Source organism: Nicotiana sylvestris, chromosome 2, assembly GCF_000393655.2.
Source record: "Nicotiana sylvestris chromosome 2, ASM39365v2, whole genome shotgun sequence".
Lineage (NCBI taxonomy): Eukaryota > Viridiplantae > Streptophyta > Magnoliopsida > Solanales > Solanaceae > Nicotiana > Nicotiana sylvestris.
Genome location: NC_091058.1, coordinates 156,814,544 through 156,829,973, shown reverse-complemented (window position 1 = coordinate 156,829,973; position 15,430 = coordinate 156,814,544).

Genomic DNA, 15,430 nt, shown 5'->3' with positions numbered 1-15,430 from the left:
AAATAAGTGGAGTGAAAGGGGTTCAAGCCGATGGAGTATTTATTCTACTAGTGGTTCAGTGGTTATGATGAAATTCTTGGACTCTTGCATTGCAGCATGATAGGTGAAGTGAGCGATATGGAAATTGGGAGTTGAGGATCAAAGTTGCGGTTCAATTTTGGTAAGAATATCATGATCTCGGAGGAGTGGTGGAAGATTTCAGATGTTCAGAGTATGCTAGCACTGTTTTCGGGCAGCCTGAGGATGGTTTGTTTTATGGAAGAAGTGTTGGATATTGAAATGCGGATGCTTGACTAGCACTATAGAAATAGCATGGTCGGTGGCCATTAATGCTCAGATTTTACTACCTGGTGCGGATGGTAGTGGGAGTATATCCCATGGGAAGATCGTACAGGTGTGACGTGTTAGTCATTCGATTGTTAAATATTGAAATCAGGTATGGAGATTTTGGTACTATCGCCAATGGGAGAGGTGATGACTGAGAAGAGCTCTATTCCTTTGGTTGTGGACGGTGGGAGTTTGTTCCGGATTTGACGATTGCTCATATGTGTCATGAATATGGTCATTGTGGACCCTTGAAAGGTTATTGGCCCACTACAGGATGATCGAAATCGGCTTGAGGTCCGCTAGTAGATCTAATGTAAATGTATGCTCTACATCAGGTCGGATGTGTTCATTCAGCATATCATTGCTTATTGAGAAGTCTTCGGGTGTTGGATATTATTCATGTGGTCATCTATTCTCTGTAATACTCTATTATGCCATGTAGGTTGTGAGAAGATGACTTGATTATTTGCACATGTGTTGTGATCCCGTGTAGATTGTGGTGTTATATGAGCAAGATGGCTCTCTCGATACAGGTCATTTATTGCACCTTAGTCGTGCTTGAGTTTTTGAAGCGCCTGGCGCTATCCGTCTCCCTAGGTCGTATTTATGCACTTGGCATGCTTGTGGTCGATATTCGAGCATGTCGTAGGTATAAGCATTGTGACTCGATGGGTATTTCCATGTGTGGATCAGGTTGCACGCCGCAGCAGTGAGATGTTGAGTACATTTCCCTGTACTTATTTTTGTATGTTTTGTTTCTCATCTCTGAGAAAGGTTCATAGCATCTGTTGGTCGTTTTATTCATTATGCGGGTTGGGTAGTTCTTTGCCAAAGTTCATTCTTCCTTATGTGTCATATTCAAGTTGTAGCTTGTTAACGCATTGATGGCGACATATGAGATCTAAATCAATATTTGCGGTGACTTATTGCCTGAGCAGCTTGTACTAGGTGAGATGAGGTTATTGGACTTGAAATCAGTGGGATCAGATTTATGCACGGTATATTAAAGAGAAAATGTCACTATTCAGTTCAGAATGAGGTAACGGTTCATATCAAGCAGAGAAACTCCATGAGTTATTGATTTGACGGGTGGTTATGGGCTCCTGCACATCTCTTTCATCGCTGCAGTATTGTGAGGGTTGAGATCGGGCTTATATAAGTCATGAGGTATACAACGGGCATCTGGTTTGTGAATTTGCAGCTATTATAGTCGGAGGATGTTATTATGGACATATGAACTGTGTGCGGCATTATGTGATCTCAGCATGGGTGCATGATCATATTTGGTACAGTGGGCTGAGATTGTTACGGTGTTCGTACATTGGAATCAGGTCTTATAGAGAATTTCAGATGTTAGAATAAAAGGGAGGATCTTCAGTCTGGCTCGAGCTAATGTGCTCACGTGGGTTGTGGTGGCACGAGTAGGTGCGCGAGGTCTTAAACAGTGATTTGGTCAACTCCAGAATGGTTCTAGGCACATTTGAAGACGAACGTATGTTTAAGTAGAGGAGAATGTAACGACCCAACTAGTTATTTTGAGCTCTAGCACGCCGTTCGCCGGTTTGAGGCCTTGAGTAGCTTCACTTCATATATTATGACTTGTACGTGTGGTTGGAATTGAATTCTAGGAAGTTCAGAGTTGATTCGGAAGGAAATTATCAATTCGAAAGCGTTAAGTTGGAAGAGTTGATTAGGGTTTGACTTTTGAATAAACGACCTCGGAATCAGGATTTGAAGGTTCCAATAGGTTCATATGATGATTTCGGACTTGGGTGTATGTTCGATTTGAGTATCGGGTGGTCCGGGAGCATTTCAGCGCTTATTTTGGAAAGTTGGCATTTTGAAAGTTTCAGAAATTCCTAAATTTGACTTGAAGTGGACTTTGGTGTTATCGGTGTCCATTTGGGATTCCAAGACTTGGAATAGGTTCATATAGTGATTTATGACTTGTGCGTAAAGTTTGGCATCATTCCAGGATGTTTAAGTATGAATCAGACACGTTCGTCGAAGTTTGAAAGTTTAAAGAAAGGTTTTGACTGTTGATTCGTAGTTTTGATGTTGTTTGACGTGATTTGAGGCTTCGACTAAGTCCGTATCGTATTTTAGGACTTATTGGTATGGCTGGATAGGGTCTCGGGGGCCTCAGGTGCAAATCAAATTGGAATCTGATCGAGTTTTGTACTTAAGGAATTGCTGATGCCTAAGGCTTCTGGTGTGATCGCACCTGTGAGGTTATGGCCGCAGGTGCGAGACCACAGAAGCGGCCCAAGGGTCGTAGAATCAATTGGGATTGAGGCTAGTTGGATTCGCAGGTGTGAGGAATTTACCGCACATGCAGGCTCGCAAATGCAGGCGGAGGAGCGCAGAAGCGGAATTGGTCTGGGGCTGGAAGATCGAAGGTGCAGGGGTTGTAGTGCACCTACGGAGCCGCAAGTGCTATCATGGGCGCGTAGGTGCGGAATTCTGCTCGAGCTAGGAGTCCGCAGAAGTGGGTGATTTCTACAGAAGCAGATGTGCATCTGCGGTGAATGTCCACAGAAATGGAAAGCTGGCCCCTGAGAGGAAGTCACATCTGCGAGGTAGCTTCCGCAGAAGTGCAAGGAGTTCCGCAGGTGCTAAAAAATCGACTAGGTAGTATATATGCTATCCTAAATGAGGTTTGCTCAATTCATCTCATTTTTATCTCTTGGAACCGACTTTGAGGCGATGTTAGAGAGTTATTTCATCCACCTCTTGGGGTAAGTATTTCTAAACCACTTTTGATTACATTTCAAGAACACATATGGAATTTTAACATGAAAATTGGTGGAAATTTTGGGATTTGGAAGAAAAACCTATAATTGGTATTTTTGAATTTTGACCATGAAATTGCATATGGAATTTGTAATAAATTATATATTTGAGCTCGTGATATTATGAGTAATGTTTATCTTCGAAATTTTTTGGAATCCGATCACGTTGACCTGAGGGTTGACTTTGTTGACTTTTCGAGCAAAGTTGGGAATTATTATAAATTGATTAATTACGAGTATTAGAGTATATTTTTATTGGTTTGCACATTGTTTGACTAGTTTCGCATCAGTGGGCATCGGTTTGAGGTGTTAGAGCCGGTTATGGAACTTCAGAGCGAGGTAAGTCTCTTGTCTAACATTGTGAGGGGGAATTTACCCGTAGGTGCTATACTTATTATATGCTACATGTCATGAGAGCTACACATGTATGAGGTGACAAGTTTCCGTGTGTATACTAGAGTTCCTGATTATGTCCGGGTCGACTTAGATTCATGCCATGCTTTAATTGTACTAATTGAGTTATTCTTGCCAGCTTAATTACTTTATTTCTCGTTACGACCTGAGACTAGACTTGCGTAGAGTAATGGACTCGTTATTTTAGAAATTTGACGGGCTACTTGATTAGCCGTAGAAGTTGTGCTTCCCTTACGAATTTCTTTCACGTAGTGCTTATTCATCGAAACATTTCCTTAAATTTCATAACTCACACGTATATTTATGAGTAGGGTCAAGGACCCGTTAAAGCTTCTTATTCTAATGGGATCGGAATATTCGCCTCGGCAGGATTATATATCACACTCTTATAGGATCCGTCCATTCGCCTCGGTAGGATATTGTAACACACTCTTATGGGATCGGGTTGTTCGCCTCGGTAGTATCAAGTAGTGGGGTCACAGACACATTAAAGCTTCTTATTCTAATGGAATTGGGCCGTTCGCCTCGCAGGATTATGTATCACACTCTTATGTGATCGGGTCGTTTGCCTCGATAGGATATTGTAGCACATTTTTATGGGATCGGGCCGCTCGCCTCAGCAGAATCGTGCAAAATACTTGATAAGGAATCCACATACTCATGAATTTTCCTGACTTGAGATGTGACCATTGATTTGGTATTGACCGTTACTTATTCCATTTGAGGACATATCCGATAATTGAGGAATTTGTGTTCAATGTTTAGCTGTAGAGCATAATATTTTCCTAAATTTGTACTCATTGCTTACTTATCATGTTTCATACTTGCTTACTTTATTATATTTGATTTGCTGGACCTCTTGTAAGTGTCAATGTCAACCCCTCATCACTACCTCTTCGGGGCTGGGCTAGATACTTATCGGGTATGTGTTAATTTACGTACTCATACTGTACTTATGCACTAAATATGCAGGATTTAACAGATTTATTTGGTGGTCATTTGGTCACGTAGACACAACTGCTGAGGGGACTCTATGGTGAGCTGTATTCCATGCTACGATTTGCAGCACACATAGTTTCCATCATAATTATTTACTTTATCATGTATACCTTGTATTCCAGACAGATGATGTATTGTTATTGTACTTCCTAGTAGATGATCATGTACTTGTGATATCGGATTTTGGGGTGTTCTAAAATTTGTGTATAGTTGCTTTACATTGACACATTTTTATTTTATATTTCATTTAAATTATACATACCTACAAGTATTTTTTAATGCATTGATCTTCCTATCTAATAAGTATAACAAACCGACTGGTTATTTTGCTTTCTAAATCCCCGTTCTCCTAATTAAGACTTTCCGTATATGCTTTTGCTATTTTATGATTTGCGGGGATGGTTAGTCCGGGTTTGGAAGGGTTCGGGTTGAAATCGGAACACTTAGTTCCTTAATAATAGCTTAAAATGGTTAGGACTTGAGTCAATATTTTGAGTAAACGATCTCAGAACCGGGATTTGACGGTCCCAATAAGTTCGTACGATAATTTTGGACTTGGAGGTATGCTTAGGTTTCGGATGACTGTTGATACCCAATTTTTTCCTATATATTTTTTAATATGCAAGATACTTTCAAAACAACATGTGTATGCATGTATAAAAGTGTCCAAATGTTTTATTATTTTTACTTATTTTTTTAAAGGGTTTTTATCCAATTTATTTCCCTATTTTTATTCATAAAAAAACAATAATAATTCCCAAAATTATCATTTTTGGTGATTCATTTATTGGATTCTCATATTTGTACTAAAATATAGCTAATATATTTTTGCATATTTTTACAAATTTATTTAGCATTTTTTAAAGCTAAATTGCATATAATTGCAATATTAGCCCCTTTTAAGATTTAATTACGTTTACATTTATAAAAATTAAGTCCAGTATTTTTAAATTGATAATTATGTGTTATAAATCATTTTAGTACCTTTAATTTATTTCCAAAAATCAATTTGCTATTTTTTATAATTTTAAAAGGGGAAATTGGCTATTTAAATAATAGCCCAAATTCATTTCAATCATAGCCTAAATCCTACCCCAATTTTAACCCAATTCTCAACCCAATTGAACCCATTGGACAAGGCCCAAACCCAGTTTCATAAACTGCCCCACTTACTCGTTTTAATCCAGGCCGTTGATCACTCAGATCAACGGCCAATAGTCGCCCTTGCCTTAATTAATTCCAAACGACCCCAAAACCCTATCATTTCTCACTTACTTCTGCCTTAGAATCCCCTTCCTCTCAAACACTCTCTGCAACACCACTCAAACCCTAACCGCCGCCACCCTAATCCGCCCTAATCCATGGCCTTCCGAGGTTCTCGGAGACCTGTACCGGCCTTCACTGACTCCTATGTGTTTGTCCTTATGGTTTCAAGGCCAGACTATGAAGAGCTCTGGTCCAGTATTCATTCGATTTTAGTTCATGTCCCTTCTCCGGTCATCTTTGACCTTTCTCCGGCCGACCATGTTCATTCGAGTTAGACCCTTGACTCTCCTGGTTAGATTAGTAACTTTCGAAGCCTTTCTCATCTTTTTTGGGTTTTATGAAACCCTAATCTCTAAGGTCTTTCGATTTCTTTTAGATCCACTTTAGATCTATGCTTGCTCTGAACTTTTAAGCATCTTCTCGAAGTTTCTTCAATTTTGTTTTCAAAAACGACTCTTTGTCTTTTTCTGATTAGGGTTTTTCCTGTTAAGTTATTTCAAAATCTCCTCTCTGACTTTTAATATGTTTAATATGTGCGTTTGTTTGTTTAAAATCTTGCTTGACCCGTCTGTTTACCATCTTTCGAACTCGTTGTTGTTGAAAACCCTAAATTCTTGTGGGTCTCAGTCGGGTTCTAAAAGTTGTTTGTTAGATGGGTGTTTGTTTGGTTAAGTTTTGTTTGATCTATTTTTAGGGCTCAACTATTGTTGAAAACCCTGTGGCTTTCGGTCTGAAACTATTCGTTTAAATGCCTAACTCGATTTGAAGTTCCTTGTTTCAGAATCCCTTTTCCTTTATGTGATTCCTCTGACTCTGGGTTTCTACTATCTTTAAAACTTGACTATGCCTGAAACCCTAACTTTTCAAAAGTTTCTCATTTGTTATTGTGAGACCTTTGCATGCTTCTGATACTCTATTTTTTTCTTCACTATTGATTCAATGGGACTTGGCCTACTTGATTGATATGCTTCGAATGTTTGCTTTACTACTAGCTTATTTCTGCCACTGTTGCATGTTTGTGATTATCTCTTTTGTTTGGCCTCGCATGTCTAATGACCCTCTTCACTTTATTTATATGCTAAAATTTCTTCCTTGATTAATCTTCACCTTGTGTCTGATTTCTAAAGTTTCCCTTTTATGAACCCTGATTTCACTCGCCCGTTCAAAATTGATTGATTCTTTTCCCTTTATTGTAATATTTATCTTGCTGAATCTATTTCCAAAATAAGTATATTCTGTACTTAGACTTGATTACTTACTGAATGCTTGTACTACTTCTTTTATGGCAATAATCAGTCTGTATCTAAATTGACCTCTTTCCTTATTTGAATCTATTAAATAATGATTCCTTAATTAAAGGGAATCACCCGTGTAATTAACTCTGACCTATGATTGTTTCCATGTTTGTATCTTATTACTTTTCCTTCACTCGTTTTCCAAAAAAAAACTATAAATACCCTGCACCCCTTTCTTTCAAAGACACGAACCAATTGAGTTCAAAAACACACACTTCACTCAAACTCTCTCTCTTTTCTCTGTTACTACTTGTGTTGCTACCTTGTCTAGCCGGCTAAAAGCCAAGGCTAGGCTGTGGGAAACTTGCCTACTTTTTCTTTCTGCATTTTCTTTCTTTACTGGTATGTCCTAATTACTCTTCCAGCATCAACAACAACATATTTCTTTACTAATTCCTTTACTCTTACCTGTTTTTTGCTTATGTTTAATCGAATTTCATTATCAAACATGCTATGATCTGCCTTTCTTTTTTCTGAAATAATGTTTTCTCATGTATGAACCCCAATACCCATATCCCCTATGTGTTTGTATATTGGTTTGAGGGCATGTCAGCATCATACAGTGTTGTGCATGACCTAAACCTGACCCTCTCTGGGTCATATGTTCCACATCCCCTATGTGTTTGGTATCTTTGGTTGGTTTGGGGCATGGCAATATTGAACATTGTTGTGCATGACCCAAACATGATTCCCTGGGATCATAACCTCCATATCCCCTCTATATGTTTTGTGTTCTGGTTGGTTTATAGGCATGACAACACCATCTATTACTGTGTGTGCCCAAACCCGGTCCCTGCCTAAGGACATATGCTTCTTGCAATGTATTTCCCAAACCCCTGACCCCTTTGTGCAATTGTTGATTCTGTAATTTTACCTTTACTGCTACTGTTTTCAACTCACCCCTCTCCCCTCTCTCCTCTCCATTCTCCACTCAGTTCTAAATCTCGATTCCTGCACTTCCACCATATTCTTAGACTTAAGTTCTGCCCCTCTTGTGTGAGCCTTGCCTCCCTCTAAACTTGGACACATAAGGGCTGGCCTTTCTACACTGCACTCATCTCTAGTTGGTTATGCAACTTGGGTGTGAGCACTGCCCGGGGTCCTCTTGAGACCCTTAGGGAACTTTAACACACTCAAGTTTGAGAAAGGTTCTGAAACAATGACATTTGAGGTGGTTTATTCCATAACTCAGAGAGGAAGTCAAGAATCACGTTTCCTCTGGTTGTAACTTTTCTTTTGTGCTTCCTTGATGTAATGCATTATCTAGTCTATAATAATTTTGTAATAAACATTTGGGAGCTTGGCTAGTGAAAGGGGATGGGTAATTATGCATGCTCAAGGGTAGATATCACGTCTATAAGATCTAAAATTCCGCATGTTCAATTCTGTAATTTAGATATCATCTGTTGTTCTGCATGTTTAATTGTGCATCTAGATACCATGACTATAAGATCCAATTTCATTAAATTCCCGAATGTTCTACATTTAGAGAATATGCCTATAGGACCTAAATTCTACAAATTGAATTCCGTATTTAGAGAACCTGTCTATAGGACTTGTCTTAATTTCTGCATTACCACACTTGAACACCATGCTTAGGAACTAACGGGCTAAAAATCAGATATCATTTTCAGTACCCCATTTCGTAGAAATCATGCCTATAGGGATACTGCATGCTTCAATTCACGCTCGACTAGATATCATGTCTATAGGAATTAAAATGAGCAACACTAGATATCCTGCCTATAGGATCTGAAACCAATTTAAGATCAGTTTGACTCTGAATAAGTTTTAAACAACCTTACTCTTTACTTTAACGCGATTTAGAAAGCATGCCTATAAGATCCAAATCGTTCGTCTTCAATTGTTACTATTTCTCTTCACTCTGAATAGATACCATGTCTATAGGACCTCTCCTAAACGCTTAGGCAAACCTTAGGTGATAACAACCAAAGAATTGAATCCATCTTTGTTAATTGCTACAACCAGTAGGCAGGCCTGATTCAGACTTCTTATCTGAGTTATTTAATAAATTGGTCTTCCTCAACAATTGAAATTTCCCTTACTTTAGTATGTTAAGTCAGACCTTAGATGTATGTTTAAGTCATGCTATTTATGTGCTTTGTTTGAGGAGGTATAAATGAGCCTCTTATTTGTTATATGTTTCCCCTAATGTGCAGCCCCTATATGTTTTGTATGTCACCTTAGCTTTTTCACCTTTAAAACCTAAAATCAGCCTAAATCCCTCCCCTTTAGGAGTAGTAGTCCTAAAAATCCTCCGGGACTAATAGGAAAGGACGGGTAGTAGCATGCAATAGACATCGAGATCAATCTGCGCTTTAATACCTTAACGGGGTGGGAAGGGTAGATATGGATATGATGACAGGTGCGCCAATGCCACGTGTATCCCCTCTTCTGAGGAGTGTCATACCGAGTATCGCATTGATGTGATCCATATTATAAATAAACCTAGGACCCCCCCTTTTCCTCTTTTATATCTTCAAGTATTTGTAGAAATTATAACCCTTTCTTCTCAAAATTCGCCTTTAATTGTTTTCAAACTCTTATGTGTTTAAACTTAAATCCGCTACTATTTGAGCCTATATTTGTCAATTTGCTAAATTGTACAAATTCATAATAAACTATCTGGTCGGGAACCACACTAGTGGATCCTGAGGGGTGCCTAACACCTTCCCCTTAGGATAATTTCAAGCCCTTACCTGATCTCTAGTTATCAAACAATCTTAGGAGTAGATCTTATAGGTGTCCTAATGCACCTTAAATCATTAGGTGTCGACTCTTCAAAAATGCAAAACCCAGTTCCCAAAAGGAATGAGTTGTCCCAGACCAAATGTCATAAACCCGATCTCCTGATTGCATAAAGAAGGAAAAAAGGGGGTGCGACAACATGGCGACTTTGCCGGGGATATTTAGGCTTTTACCATTTCAGGCTGTTATTGTGAATTTATTCCTCTTTATGTGCAATTACTTGTTTAATTGCTTTAAGCATTCAATTTCCTTTTCAACTGCAAAACCGACTTGTCTTCTTTGTTTCTTTCCTTTACTATTGCTTTAAATTATGAAACTGTTGTATTTACTGCTTTCTTAATGTGCAAATACATGTCAACATGCTTTTAATTATTGCATAACCATGCTCAACATCACACTCCACTCGTGCCAAACAAAATACCATAGCCACGCTTATAATGAGTGGTTGCGCTCTTCCTATATTATTACCCCTAAATCTGGAAAAGGCATATTTGCGGTAAAACCAGTCGATCAACAGTGTAGTCGACGGTTCCGTGCCTTTCCCCCTTTGAGTTGTCCACTCAAGGGTACCAGTCTAAAACCCCATAGAAACCTTACTCTATTCAAGTTATGCATGCATCATGGTCAAACCTAGCCGGGTCAGTTATATTGTACACATAATGACCCTTTAGGATAGCCTTGACCAAAGTCCACTGGGTTTCCTAAACCCAAACGGACATCACCACGTTCTGTGCATTTATTTGGAGAACTAAATGCTTCATGCTAATTGTTGATATTAAATAGTCGAGTCCGGTAGGGGTATGGTCTTAACCCTTTTGTTTTGTAGAAAATGAACGAGGTCCCCAACATCGGTATGGTTAGCACACCCTCACTCTTGATAAAATGGTGGAAGAGTCTTCCATCGAATGACAAAATCAATGAGTGGAAGGAGAGGGCCGCCAAAGCTAGCGAAAAGTTGGAATATCTGGAATACAGTCTGCTGAGTTGGAAGGAAAAGTGAGGAAGAGAGTTATCGACTGCCAAAACACTAAGGGAAACAAAGGAGAACACCTGGAAAAGGCATTTTTACTGGTGAACCTACGGGATCTGGAGGATTTGATTAACGAGAGCATTCAACCTGAGGAAGGTCCTTATGGGACGAAATAGATAGGAGTTTATCTTTTCGCTTTATAAATTGTACTAAGGCCAATGACCATTAGTGATTTTCATTTCCTATTTATTTAGTGTCAATTTGGGATTCGTCTACTTTTTACCAATGAAATGAGACATTTAGCATCCTAAATTCTCCAAATCAATTTGTCGCTAGGCTTACCTCGGGCACAAAGAGATTCCCAAATTAGGACACGTCTTACATTCCGCACTATGTGTTTAAATATTGCAACCCTTATTATGATCCTCATTAACTTGTTACCTTTTTTTTTTTACTCTTTGTTTTATTATTCCCCTCCCCAAAGGTTAGTTCGTGCCCTCTGGCAACATTATCCTATTCCACGAGATCCAAGGGCCCTCCACCCACTCCTTCTCTTAGTCCTGTCACAAATAAGAACAAAGGGAAGATGGAAGATTTGAACAACGTCAGAAGGGAGAATGCAACTAAATGGGTAGAGGCCACCAATGGTCATGGTACTCAGGTTCCTAAGGAAAATGCATCCCAACTTGAACAAAAACTGTTGAAATTCCAAGAAGAACTTGATCAGGTTCGGAATCTGGCAAGTCTGTGATTTTCCCTTACCACTCCAGATATCAATTTTCCAAATGCTCAGAACCCTATACCTCCACAGAATATCCCAAAGCAACAGAACCATCCTACTCCTCACCATCACTACAACACCTGCCATACCTCAAACAATACCCCGTTACTCATACCAGAACTCCAAAACTCCACAAATGACCACTTTCACACCCACAATAACACCCCTATCTACGTGGAGACCATGCGACACTCCACCCAACCCATCTCAAGCACACCCGAGTCTGATGATAAGGACTTGCTCATCAGGAACCTGGTCGAAGAACTTAAGAAATTGACTAGCTAGATTCAAGGCGTCGAAGGAAGTAAGAGAATTAAAGGGCTAAACTATGAAGATCTTTGCATACAGCCCGGCGTCGAACTTCCCGAGGGGTACAAACCTTCGAAGTTCGAAATGTTTGATGGTACATGGGATCCAAGGGTCCATTTGAGAATGTACTGTGACAAGCTGGTTGGAGTAGGGAAAGACGAGCGAATCTGCATGAAGCTTTTCATGAGGAGTTTAAAGGGAGATGCTTTATCTTGGTACATTAGCCAAGATCCAAAGAAGTGGTCAAACTGGGTAGGCATGACATCCGACTTTATGAACAGGTTCAAGTTTAATACAGAGAATGCTCTTGACGTGTTCTATATTCAAAATCTAAAGAAGAAGCCCACAGAAACATTTCGCGAGTATGCTACTCGCTGGAGGTCCGAAGCTTCTAAGGTCAGACCTGCCTTAGAAGAGGAATAGATGAACAAATTCTTTGTCCGGGCTCAGGACCCGCAATATTATGAAAGATTAATGATGATTGAGAGCCACAAATTTTCCGACATTATCAAACTGGGAGAAATGATCGAAGAGGGCTTAAAAAGCGGTATGGTTACAAACTTCGAGGCCTTGCAAGCTACAAATAAGTCTTACAGTTCGATGGTGTGTCCAAGAAAAGGGACGTAGGGGCCGTAATGGTTGCATAGAGAACCAAATCTCCTATCAAATACCAAACTTACCCAATACCTCCACTCACATATCAACCAACTCCAAACTACCAAGCACCATCACCCGCATACCAAGATCCACCACCCACTTATCAATCACCTCTGCCTCCCACATACCAGCCCACTTTTGGCCCAGATATTCCCAGCCCGCACATGTCAACCAAACCTACAATACTTAACCATCCCACTATCAATCACCTCTTGCACGCCAAAATTTCCCTAAACATCGACCAAATTTTGATCGCAGACCCCCAAAACAATATAGAGCCATTGCTGAACCTATTGACCAGTTATACGAGAGACTTAAAGTTGCTGGTTATGTTACCCCCATCCTTGTTGCAACCCCTAAGAACCCTTCCCAGTGGGTTAACCCAAACAAATCATATGCCTACCACTCTGGCATGAAGGGGCACACCATCAATAAATGTCGTTCTCTAAAAGATAAGATCCAGCCTTTGATCTATAACAAGATTATTGTGGCAAAAGAACCCACTCCAAATGTCCGCAATAACCCTCTACCAGACCATAAGGGTGGAGGTATTCACATGATTGAAATAGAGGATTATTGGGATCCCGAGGGATCAATCAGGTTGATCGCTGAAGAAGATGACCCAAAGAAGCCAATAGTTACTCTTAATCCGATCATAATCCAGATTCAGCCATCTGGGGACGCTAAGGTAAATATGTCTGTGTTGCTTGAATTTGAAGCAACGTCATCCACAAAGACACTAATGCCAATTGAGGTTGAATTCGTATCTCTGGCAAATGCACCTACACCGTTTGAAGTTGCAGTCTTGCCGCCCAAGGCATATGCTCCGTTCAGAGTAAGGATAGCCACGCTGATCCCAGTGGCGATGTCAACCATGATACCATTCCATACAAAGGTTGTACCCTGGTACTATATAGTTGAGGCAAGGAGGAAAGGCAAGGTCAGGTTCGAAGAGATTATTATCGCATAGGGTATGATGAGAACTGGTGGGGTTTATACCTCGGAACACCTAGCCGAGTCAAGCAAGCAGGCCTCCAATTGGCCATCCATTATTGAGACAGGTTCAGACGATCTTTGGAGAAAGATACAAGCCAAAGAATACTCTGTCATTGACCAATTGAACAAAACGCGGACGCAAATCTCTATTCTTGCTTTACTATAAAACTCCGAGGCACACACAAATGCTCTGCTAAATGTACTAAGTGAGGAATACGTACCAAGAAACATCACTGGAGGAGAAATGGCTAACATGGTAAGACAAGTGTTGGAGAGCCATAAGATCACTTTTCACGAGGATGAGCTACCACCTGAAGGGTCGGGACACAACAAAGCACTGCACATCACTATGCAATGCGAGGACTACTTCATCACCAGGATCCTGATCGACGGGGGTTCCAGTCTTAACATTTGTCCACTGGTAACACTCAATAAGTTGGGTAAGGGACTGCACGAGATAAAGGACGGAGCCATCAATGTGAAAGCTTTCGATAGTTCTCAAAGGTCCACCATTGGGGAGATTAGTCTATGCTTGCAAATGGGGCCAACATGGTTCGACGTTGATTTCCAGGTGATAGATGTGCCATCATCTTACAATTTGCTGTTGGGTCGGCTATGGATCCATGGCACTAGGGACGTAGCATCGACACTGCATCAGGTAGTAAAATTCTAATGGAATCATCAAGAGGTGATCATTCACGGCGACAAGAGTAACCCAACAGTTGCCAGACCATTCCGACAATCGAAGGGAGAATGAAGCTAGACGGAGAGACTTACCATCACATTGAACGGGTAAATGCTGTTGACAAAGACATGTGGTGGGATAACAAGATCGAGAGTATACTGAATTGGAGTAGGTACGAACCTGGAAAGGGGCTCGGCAAGAACCTCCAAGGAATTGCTAAGCCCATAAAACTCAAGAAGTATGGCACTACTTTCGGTCTAGCATATGATTACACCTGGGAAGAATTCAACAACTGGTCGCCACCATGGCGCGGTCCTTACTATCCACTAGAGCAGCCAATACCGCATTTGGAGCAGACCTTCCAACAGGCTGACATCATTTATGGATCAGACGAAGAAGAAGCACTGGCAACGGTGAAGAACTTTTTCCTAGAAGACAATAACAAGGACTGTTGTGTTGTTCTCGAGGAGGAGGAGGAGGAAGGCCCTTCCATACAGACTATGAGCAGAGGGGCACGCCTTAATAACTGGACCATCAGGACAACTAGAGCCCAGTGAGCCTCGAGGTAGCAAGGCTAAACAAGCATCATGCACTATTTTATTTACTAAATGATTTTCTTTTAGCATTCTCTCAATTTCCGCAATAAGATCTCCAAATGTTCAAAACAGTTATGCAATTTATCAAAGCATTTTGACTTTTCTTATAAATTAACACTCATTATCATTTTCTCTCATTACTTTACTTATACAGCATTACTATTACTTATCTTGATGAACCAATGACTATGACATGCAATGAGACAGCGCAACAAACAGACATGGATTTAGAGGAAAATGATAGAGAAGCACAAACATTGGCACGAGAAGTTATCATTTGCAGTATTGGGGTATCGCACCACAGTCCGCACATCAACCGGGGCAACCCCCTATATGTTGGTTTATGGTACAGAGGCTGTCATAGAAATCCCTTCCCTAAGGATTATACAAGAAGCCGAGCTCGACGACGCAGAATGGGTAAAAAGTCGTAATGAACAACTAGCCCTTATAGACGGAAAAAGAATAAATGCAGTTTGCCATGGTCAACTTTATCAGAATAGAATGTCCAGAGCCTTCAACAAAAGAGTCAAGCCGAGACGGTTCGCACCGGGGCAACTGGTGTTAAAGAAAATTT